The sequence below is a fragment of the Larus michahellis genome, chromosome 2 (genome assembly GCF_964199755.1).
Source record: "Larus michahellis chromosome 2, bLarMic1.1, whole genome shotgun sequence".
In the NCBI taxonomy this organism is placed as follows: Eukaryota; Metazoa; Chordata; class Aves; order Charadriiformes; family Laridae; genus Larus; species Larus michahellis.
Window position 1 is genome coordinate 6,439,976 of NC_133897.1, and position 10,531 is coordinate 6,450,506.

The 10,531-nt window shown below is 50.2% G+C and overlaps 1 protein-coding gene across 1 annotated transcript in view; it reads right to left on the reverse strand.

Annotated features, from left to right (window-relative positions):
- XIRP1 (xin actin binding repeat containing 1) overlaps positions 1 to 7,233 on the reverse strand; it is a 22,087-nt gene extending 14,854 nt beyond the window's left edge. Inside the window, exon 1 of the mRNA XM_074574022.1 lies at positions 7,084 to 7,233. The gene's annotated coding sequence lies outside the window, so the exon portion shown is untranslated. The remainder of the gene's footprint in view (positions 1 to 7,083) is intronic.
- Between the last annotated feature and the right edge of the window lie 3,298 nt (positions 7,234 to 10,531).

A 10,531-nucleotide genomic window follows, 5' to 3' on the forward strand; every position in this document is an offset into this window, starting at 1 on the left:
GTGCAGTGGAAAATAGCACAGCCTCAGTGCTGCCTAGTTCTTCATCTGCTAGCTTGGATAGATGAAAGGCCACAGGGCTTCTGTTTTAATGATGGGTATAATTAGATACAAGGCATTCGTTGAAGCCTTCCCCTTATCGCTGCCTTTGTTTTCTTTTTTTTCTTTCTTTTCCTTTTTGACCTTTTTTTTTTTGCGGTGCACAGGCTGTGCACAGCCCTCTGTTTGCTTATCGCGTCTCACAAAACCGCCTGCCTTAGATAGGGGCTGCTGGAAGCCGCCGTGCTGGCTCTGCGCTTGCGGAAAGTCTGGTCGCTCCACGCGGCTCTGCCTGCTGAAAGAGGCTGCTGCCACCCTCTAAATTGCTAATTATAGATAAGAGCAAAAGAACAACAGTTCATTCCGCTAACGAGAAAGCTGAGCTGTCACGTGTGTGCGGCTGACGGCGTCCAAGCGGCACCCAGGACATCTCCAGAGTTGTGAGCACAGTGTCGCTGCTCAGCATCCCCTGGGAGGGAGGGGGGAACTTCCCAGCCGAGGATGCTAAAGCAAAGCCAAAGGATGTTATGCAGCCTGGGCTTAGGGTGTTATCTGTTGTGTATGAGATGGAAGGCATGGAAGCCCATTTTGAGACCTGTGCCAGGCTCCACGTTTCTGCCTTGCCGAGCAAAAGGGCTCTGCTGGCACGTTCGGCATCCGTTCCAGCGTTGAGTGATGCATCCCTGGCGGCGCTGATTGACCAGCACTGCCTGCGGCCCCAGGGATTTTAAACCTGATACTTCAAGCATTAAAGCATCCCCCACGAGCTAAAATAGAAGAAAAGACCTCCTGAGGACCCCCTCCTCCCATCCCACCCAGCGGCTGGCACCGTGGCCGACGGCGCTGCTGCCTAAGTGAAGGATATGGGGAATGCTCCTCCCTGCCCCGCAGGGTTTGTCGGCAAAATGTCCTTCGTGCCAGCGTCTGGCGCCGGATGAATCTGCACATTTCATGCGAGGGGGCTGCAATGTTAGGACTCTCCATAGGGAGCAGCTGTCGGGGTTTCTTTAGTTCTTCCCTTGCCCCACGTTACGTGCAGCTTGGGCTCAGTTTACAGCCTCTCTGCCCCCCGGCGAGCAGGGAGGGTCGTGGGACCTGGAAACTTGCAAAGGGGTAAAAATCATTCTTCATATTCGTTTGTACTCACTGATCTTTCTAGACACAGGGGGAAAAGGCAAAGCAACAGGGGGAAAAAGTCTCTTAAATATTCGTCTAAAAATTCACTCGCATCCTCTTCAGTTATTGCCCATAAATCACTCATCTGCCCTGTCTCCTGCTGAAGATAATATTACAGGTCTCTCGATCTGCAATCGTGTTATACCTGACAGCCAACTCCCAACAAGTGGAAAACAAATCACTAACAAAAACCCTTTCCCCCTCCTCCTTCTGAGAAAACCCCATCTCGCCAGTAACACGGCAGCTCCGTCTCACACTGCTTTCTATTTAAACTGCTTTATCCTATAGAAAAACAACGCTACCCACCTGTTGGTGTCCACCACCTCCGCCGCTGGCACTCCCTCGCAGCCCGGCTCCCACCACCAACCCCAGTGAGCTACCGAGTGCCTGAGTCACCTATTAAAAAAGGAAGCTGCAAGCTCAGCACCAGTCTCCCGTCCCGCCTGGCCAACCACATGTCATCGGCTTTGCTCCCAAAATCAGCCACTCTGAGCAAACACAGCTGCTAAGCAAAGCCCTTTGTGTCGCCCCGCGCACCCCACGGCGGTCCGTGGGCCGGGGGTTGTGTAACGGGGCCTGAGATCAGCCGAGGGCTCGCATGGGGCTTGCACGAGCTGGAGGGAAATGGATAACCCAACCATGCAAGTTGTGCCAGGGTCCTGTCCCCCTCCATCGCTTGCCAAAGGGAGCGGCACTCCGGAGAGCATCCCATTGCGGCCAACTGAATCCGGCATCCTCCTCTGTAGACCGACCTTGGGTTTGCTGCGAGGGCTGCCGGTCCCAGCATGTCCTACACCATGGAGCACAGATGTGTTATGGTCTGACCCCCTGGCTGTGCTATGGCTCGGGTACCATGAGACACTTGGTGCATCCCACAGCACAGGACTCAAAACCCAACCCTTGAAGGCTGGTGGAAAGAAAGGGACTCATGTCCTGTGGCTTCTTAGCACCAAGGGAATCAGGGCAGGAAAACAGCCATTCCTTCCCACTGTGAAAGGGACTCTGTTTTCCAAGGGATGGAGGTGAACTGATGTGGAAATGCTCCCGGGTGCTCTGGGCTGGCTGTTTCCTGGGAAACTGGGGCCGTTTCTGCTATTCCTCCCTGCCAGGGATGGGTTGCGGGTTACTCCCAATTCGATGGACATTACCTGTTGAATCTCCTGACTCGGGCTGTGTGGCTGGACACGCGTCCCCATTTCCACCTGCTTGTCCCCAGCGCGCGTGTTGGTGAAACCTCAGCAATTCACTGTCCCCCTCCTGAAGCTGGAAGCCCATCCCTGCAGATGGGGACCCCATTTCTAAGTGCTTCTATCCCTAGATGTCAGAGCTGTATGTGCTGAATCACCTACCCCATCCTTCTCCCATCTTTGTTCCCCCGGAGAATCGGTCCCCTGACAACAGGAGATCCTAAATACCGGCACCGCTCCACGGCTGGGCTGGGGGAATTTGTGCGGATGGGTAAGCATCCATAAAAGCTGGCTGGTAAACCAGCGCGTCTGCTTAATCCGGGACCCTGGCAGCCCATTGGTGGTGCTCAGTCAGTGGGGAAAGGTTTAAATCTCTGGCCCCAACCCCTGTGCCGGTGGCCCTGGTTCACGGGGAAGCTCTGCCGGAGGAGACGCGTGCTGAAGGAGGCATGGGAAGCAGGGCTGGCTGCCTCACTGCCCCAGCTTGGAGGCTGCCGAAAGGGTGAGTGGCCCTGGGATCCTGCAGCAAAGGGTGTGCGGGGAAGGGCAGTCCTTGGAGGGTGAGGGTTTGGGGAGGGGAGAGCATCTTTAGCTATTTCTCACTGGCCTCATGATCCGCTTTTGAGGCTTTAGCCCATGTTAAAATGTCATGTGCTGTTTTTCCCAAAGGAAGGGGAAAAAAGATGGGAGACAAAGGTGCGGCATTGATGTGATTTTATACAGCCTTTAGTAAGAGTGAGGACCAGTGATGCCCTAAAACACCCTTTTTATCCTCACGGGTACTCCCTCCTGACCCCCGGATCACACTTTGCTCTGTCTGCAAACTGAGTGTTTTATCTCATTCTCAGTTCTACAAAGGACAGCAAGGATTTGAAATACAAGCTTTTTCTTTTTTTTTGCCATGGATTGGCCAATTATGTGAGACAGTGGCAATAGTAAACACGTTTTTTTTTTAAAAGAAGTCGTCTGTTTTTTGACTGTTTTGGTCCAACTTACCTTTTTGTTATAACTACACGGGCTAGGAATCCACCTTTAAAAGTGAGAACTGAGATTTTCACATGCTCACCCAAGCAACTCAGATGTAAGAACATCACTGATTACAGTTAGATAACTAACAAAAATAATGCAACTTAACAACAATTTTTTTCCCATTCCAAATTTTCATGAGTAGACCTTGTCCTTTCAAACAAGTTTGTACAGCGTCACGTACAAGAGATTCCTGATTTGGAGCTGGGGGGGCATCTCTGCTATAGATTACAAATGTAATGATTGAGGCACATCAAAAAATACAAATCATTCTCTTTTGAAAGGGTTTAAGAAAGATTTTGTGCTGTCTGCAAGCCATATGTTGCAATCACTTGAGCAGCTCCAGCACACAGAGCTAATGTATGAATTCTGGGGTGGGAAATGGGCTGAAAAGTGCCAGAACCAGTGGAAGGTGCTAAAAAAATAAGTAATATAAAATAATGTAACTAAAGAGCAGCTGTGTTGAAGAGGAAATAAGGTTTAAAGTATCGTACAGTATAATAAGATTTAAAGTATCATCATTTCATGCTTTAGGAATTGTCTACTAAATTGTAGTCAAACAATTAATATTTTGCACGTGTATAAAGTTGCATTTGCAAATCTGAGGGGATGGGAGGGGGTGAAGGAAAAAACGGCTACTGAAGAGTGTCTTGTTTCCTGTACTTGAGTTTCAAAATCAGATCTCTTTACTATTTCCAGCACCTCTAAACTGAAGGTTCATGATCTTTAGTCACTTCTGCAAATGTTTTTGGCTCCTCAGTGTCAGCTGGACTTTCCTTTACAGGAGCAGCATCACAACCCCCAGGTAATTTAAACAGCTCCCGAGAAGAGTCGGGAAAATTTAGCCTCAGGCGGAGCTGAGTATCTGCCCCAAGGCAGCTCGGGGCTATTTCTGGGCTTTGCAAAAATCCAGGAATGTGGAGGACTCTATTCCTGGTACCAAAAAAATGCCAAGAAGCTCTGCTGAGAGACAGCTGCGAGTGGCATTGCTGGTTGGGGACGTGGCCTTCCCGAGTGGGCCAACTGCTGTGGGGTTGTCTTTCCTTAGAGAGGGACTTCAACATCACCCGGGGCGGCTCCAGGATTTGGAAGCTTTTGGGATACAAAGTGGCTGGACAAGGCGGATGCAGCCCCATCCGTCTGCTCAGCACTGCTTCTTTCTCCGCGTTCCTCTGCTATTTGCAAAGGGTTGATAAAGGCTGAGCGGACTTTTGATAAATCACTCCCTGAGGCGGTGTATCGCTGGGATCTCCGTATCCAGCTCTGCCCTCTGACATGCCGGGGACCGTGTATCACACCCTGCTCACGCCGGCACCACGCTCACGCCGGCACCATTCTCGTACCCTCTAGGAACTCTTTATCTTTTATTTATACAGGGCAGGGTTTCACTGAAATGGTGATAGACGACCCTGCTTGACACCCAACGAGAGCTGATTTTATTTCCCTGTTTCTGTTTCACCTGTCCCTGAACGCTGGCCTGTTGTTATCCCCAACCCCTCTGCCAGGCTGCGTGTCCCCTGCGTGCTCTACCTTCTCCCACTGAGCAGCATCTCAGCCCTTGCGGGATGACCATTGGTGAGAGCAGCTTTCCTCCCCCTAAAATCCCCTTCCCCAGGGAAAGCAACACCCAGTTACCCACTGGAATAACCTCTGCCTGGGGAGAGGGCTTCTTGGCATGCCCCAAATACCAGACCTTTTAAGGGAAGCTCCCTCTAACCGCCACGAAGAGATACCTTGGGAATGTCTGCGCAGGCATGAGCCCTGCGAGCATCACCGGCCCCGCATCCCGCCCGGGATGCAGAGCACAGCCGGGATGGGGGCTGCGGCCTGCATCTTTAAGCATTTCTTTGCCATGCCATGGTGTTTACGCAAGGGCATCGCACGGATACCGCGCGGCTCTGAGGAGCTGTCGAGACCCTGCCTTTGCTTTCTATTCTTATCATGGTGTTTCCATGCTGCTGTCAGCTCTTTATCACTGGCAGCCAAGAAAACATAATACTGTTTTGGAAGAAACAGCCACAGCCAAAAAATATTTAGCAGTATCCTTTAAAGAGAAAACCCCAACCTACTTGTAGCGATTGAGTTTCCCTGCATTTCCATTTGTTTCTGAAAGAGGCAAATTGCCAGTGAGAATATGGGGGAGGAGAGAAATAGTTGGCTTTAAAAGAGTAAAATACCAGGTTGTACAGTACTTAACGCAGAGATTCCTGCTACCATGTTCAGACCCAGATCTGGGGTTTTGCTGGTGCCGAAGATGGATTTTCATCCTCCTAGTAACAGCCTTAGGGCATCCTCACCTGGTTTCCCTCAGAAAGGAAGCTTTTGTATCCTGCAAAATACTGCACCTATTCCAGGGCTGAGAACAGCCTATGTAGGATGTTCCTACAAATTTCCACCCATGCTGGATCCCTTAACTGCCACTAGTGGATTATCTACCACTTTGCCTGGACAAGAACACAGGTTTTCATATTTTCGCTCTTCTCATCACGTGATATATGTACCTGAGGCAACAATTCCACTTCTTTTTCCCTAAATCCCTATTTTCTAATAAAAATCTGAAACTACTTCAAGTATTTTTCCAGCAAAGATTTGGGTGACCTGGAGGGTTTGGGGGAAAGTTAAAGAATTTCTGTTATGCTCGCAGCAATCAGCAGGATGTGCACCTTAGAAGGAAACATAAACCAACGCCAAATGCATGAGCAGAAAAATACTGCTTTCAGCTCAGGCTGCTGGGGACCTGGAGTCCCAGCTCTCTTCTGCTGGCCACCACACAGGCCTTAAAGCTAAAAGTCTTCAGCAAATGGATAATCAGGTGTGAGAGACACACGTGCACACACAGAGGTAGATTTCTGCTCTGTCTCACAGGGTGGAGCAGTATTTGGAGTTACTTTCTGTACATGGGCACAAATAGGGAGTAGTACGGCCATATTAATGCTGCTGACGCACCAGGCTCCTGAAGCCCTTTATTTGGCTCAGGGTCACAAACACATTTCTCAGCCCTCCCTGGAGACTGGGAGAGTAAAGGGAAGGAAAGAAATTCCCTCCTTAGCTAATCCTGCTCTGCCTCCTATTCCCTAGGGATGTAAGACAGAACAAAGCTCATTTCCCTCCAAACAATCCACATTTTGCTGCTTACAGCCTACCAGTCCCGAACACGGTTTTGATCTGAAAGATGTCCCCTCCACCTCCAGCACCCTTCTGGCTCACCCGAATCCCACAGAGAATCTTTCCCCTGTTGCTGGTCATGGTGACCAGCGTCACGGTAAATAACGGTATTTGTAGGAGAGAGAGTAGATACTGAGATCTGGGCCCATAAATTTAAACTTCAAAGCTAGGAATTTCAACATTTCAGGGGAAAAGCACACATGTACAATGCTCTGTTTCTGCCTTGAACATGCCCAAGTGCCCTAGACAATGGTGCCGAACCAGACCGAAGCCCCATTCATGGAACACAGAGAATACACCTTCTGCAGCAGAGGGTGGGATTGACCATGCTCTGGGCCAACAAAGTAAGACCCATGGCTTTCCAGGAGCTGCAACACCGCTTTCATAGCACAAGGCGCTAAGTATCCTCATTTACCCTGCATTTCAGCATCAGTCTGAGGTTCATACTCATGCAACACTTCACCCTGCTCTCATCTACTCCAACGTTACTTACAGGGAGGTCTCGGTAGTCCCAACAGCTGTGTCACGCCGTAGACAGCCCCAGTGGAAAATCTAAGTGAAACTCACGGCCGGGCAGCCCTTAACGTATCCTATGAGGAGCCCTGCTCCACTCCCCACACCCTCAGTCCCGTTCACTGCCTCCCAGTGGTCTCTGGCAGCTGGTTTTATCACCGAGCGCTGGGCTATGTTGAGAGCATGAACCACTTGGTCTATTTTTAGGGAAGAGTGAAATTGCTCTTCCATCAGGCTGAGTCAATCATGGTTTTTATCAATCCTACACGGAGGCTGGGAAAGTCTCAGGGCCTGGCTTATTTTCAGAACTTATTCATTCAAAATACCTCTGGTGTAATCTGGTACGGGAGAGGGGATGCTTCCAGGCAGTAGTGCAATGGGGAAGAGGCATTTCCCTGACTCACTGTCATGTCCTTGGGCTGCGATCTGCACGGCCAGGCCCCCTTTGCCTCTTGCTACAGACAAAATTTGAAGGGAAAAGCTGTGATGGTGACAGGTAGTAGCTGCATTTTCTGGTTCCCCATTTCCTTATCAGTTCCAATATTTTAGAACCAAGAAAGAAAGTAAAAAAATATTTTAGGAAAGTGAGGCGAAGCATGTATACCAAGAAGGATGACTGAGCTATCTGCCTTATGGTCACCTGAGAATCATCCCCATCCTTGCAGTCCCTTCCTCCGTTAGTGATGCAGGGAGATGCTTTGGGTGGTGTTTGGTGAGGGGTAACAATAAGCACTCAGCCCCAGAGGACTGTCGATGCCCTCCAAGCTCAGCTGAGCAACAGGCGGTATTTTTACCATATTAATGATGGGTACAGCTGTGTGCCAGAGCTGGGGACCTTGGCCTGGCCATGCTGATTTACAAATACAAACATAAATAATGGCTCTGGGGCTTATTTTAACAGTCCACCTTTATCAGGCTGGGATAGCGATGTGGCTGAGGAACCCAGTAATGTTTGAATCAGGTCCAGCTGCTCTGTCTTGGTTTGCTTTGACACCTTTAGGGAGAACAGGCTTGAGTAAATCACCATGTAGCAAGAAAAGGAGATGTGGGTTGGCTATGCTTCTACCAGAAGTCACCATCACCTGAGTTAAAACACTCACTCAGAGGGGTTTAGAATCACAAAACACAAAGCGAGAGCCACAAAAGACCCATGCTCGGTCCCATCTTGCTTGTACCCTCCAAGGCTATGCCCAAGGCCCACAGCACCCAATGCCAGACAACGTGGGACCGCAGCGATGAGGGAGACAGATGCACGGATGTGAGCTGCACTGGACCACATGGTCTTGGGGCAAGAAGCTTACAGAAGCTGTCTTAGCCTTCCTGTTGCTCCAATGCACCATCAGAAATACAAGGTGGGGGTTGCAGAAGGCAAAGGCATGGACTGGGAGGCTGAGGTACCACCCACTGTAGGAGAAGACCAGGTTCGAGATCACCTAAGGAACCTGAAGGTGCACAAGTCCATGGGACCTGATGAGATACATCTGCATGTCTTGAGGGAACTTATGGATGAAGTTGCCAAGCCATTATCCATCATATTTGAGAAGTCGTGGCAGTCCGGTGAAGTTCCCACTGACTGGAAAAGGGGGAACATAACCCCCATTTTTAAAAAGGGAATAAAGAATGACCCAGGGAACTACAGGCCAGTCAGTCTCACCACTGTGCCTGACAAGATCATGGGCAGATCCTCCTGGAAACTCTGCTAAGGCACATAGAAACTAAGGAGGTGATTGGTGACAGCCAACATGGCTTCACCAAAAGCAAATTGTGCCTGACAAATTTGTTGGCCTTCTATGATGGCATTACAGCTTTGGTGGATAAGGGAAGAGCAACTGATGCCATCTAACTGATGCCTTCTGTCCCACACAACACCCTTGTCTCTAAATTGGAGAGACGTGGATTTGACAGATGGACCACTCGGTGGATAAGGAATTGGCTGGATGGCTGCACCCAAAGAGTTGTGGTCAAAGGCTCGATGTCCAAGTGGCAACCAGTGATGAGTGGCGCTCCTCAGGGGTCAGTACTGGGACTGATGTTGTTTAACATCTTTGTCAGTGACATGGACAGTGGGATTGAGTGCACCCCCAGCAAATTTGATGACGACACCAAGCTGTGTGGAGCGGTTGACATGCTGGAGGGAAGGGATGCCATCCAGAGGGACCTTGACAGGCTTGAGAGGTGGGCCCGTGCCAACATCATGAAGTTCAACAAGACCAAGTGCAAGGTCCTGTATGTGGGTCAGGGCAACCCCAAGCACAAATAAAGGCTGGGTGGAAAATGGATTGACAGCAGCCTTGAGGAGAAGGACTTGGGAGTGTTCATTGATGAGAAGCTCAACATGAGTAGGCAATGCGCACTTGCAGCCCAGAAAACCTACAGCATCCAGGGCTGCATCAAAAGAAGAGTGGCCAGCAGGTCAAGGGAGGTGATTCTACCCCTCTACTCTGCTCTTGTGAGACCCCACCTGGAGTACTGTGACCAGCTCTGGAGCTCTGGTCCATAAGAAGGACATGGACCTGTTGGAGCAGGTGCAGAGGAGGCCATGAAGATAATCAGAGGGCTGGAGCACCTCTGCTATGAAGACAGGCTGAGAGAGTTGTAGTTGTTCAGTCTGTAGAAGAGAAGGCTCCAGGGAGACCTCAGAGCCCCTTCCAGTACCTAAAGGGGGCGTACAGGAAGGATGGGGAGGGACTCTTTATCAGGGAGTGGAGCTATAGGACGAGGGGTAACAGTTTTGAACTGAAGGAGGGCAGATTTAGATTGGATATCAGGAAGAAATTCTTTACTGTGAGGGTGGCGAGACACTGGCACAGGTTGCCCAGAGAAGCTGTGGATGCCCCATCCCTGGAGGTGTTCAAGGCCAGGCTGGATGGGGCTTTGAGCAGCCTGGTCTAGTGGGAGGTGTCCCTGCCCATGGTGGGTGATTGAAACTAGATGATCTTTAAGGTCCCTTCCAGCCCTAACCGTTCTATGATTCTATTATTCTACTTCCCCAAGGTCTTTCAGCCTCTCTGCAATGTGTTTGTACAGTGTGTAGCACAGCGAAATTTCCATTTCAGCCAAGCTCATTGGTCACGTAAAGATCTCAGCAGCATTGTGCTGAGTCGGTGAAGAACAACCCTGGTCCTCAAAGGGTCTCCATGCTCTTTGCTCCAAAGGGCCAAGCAACCCACTGCTGCTGATTTTCCAGTTTGAGGTGCTTAAGATTTTTTGTTCCCTCCTCCTGAATACCTTTGCTGGAGTTTTACAGGGGTGTCTGGAGGGGCTGCTGCCCCTCTCTTTGCCCTGTGGGTCTGCAGGTATCAGTCCCTGGAGAGGATGCTACACATCAACCAGGCTGTAGTTCAGCACACGGCGAGGTTTCCTCACCAACATCCCCTCACATCCAGCTCCAGATGACCATCTGCTTTCACCAAGGCTCCTGAAAGGGC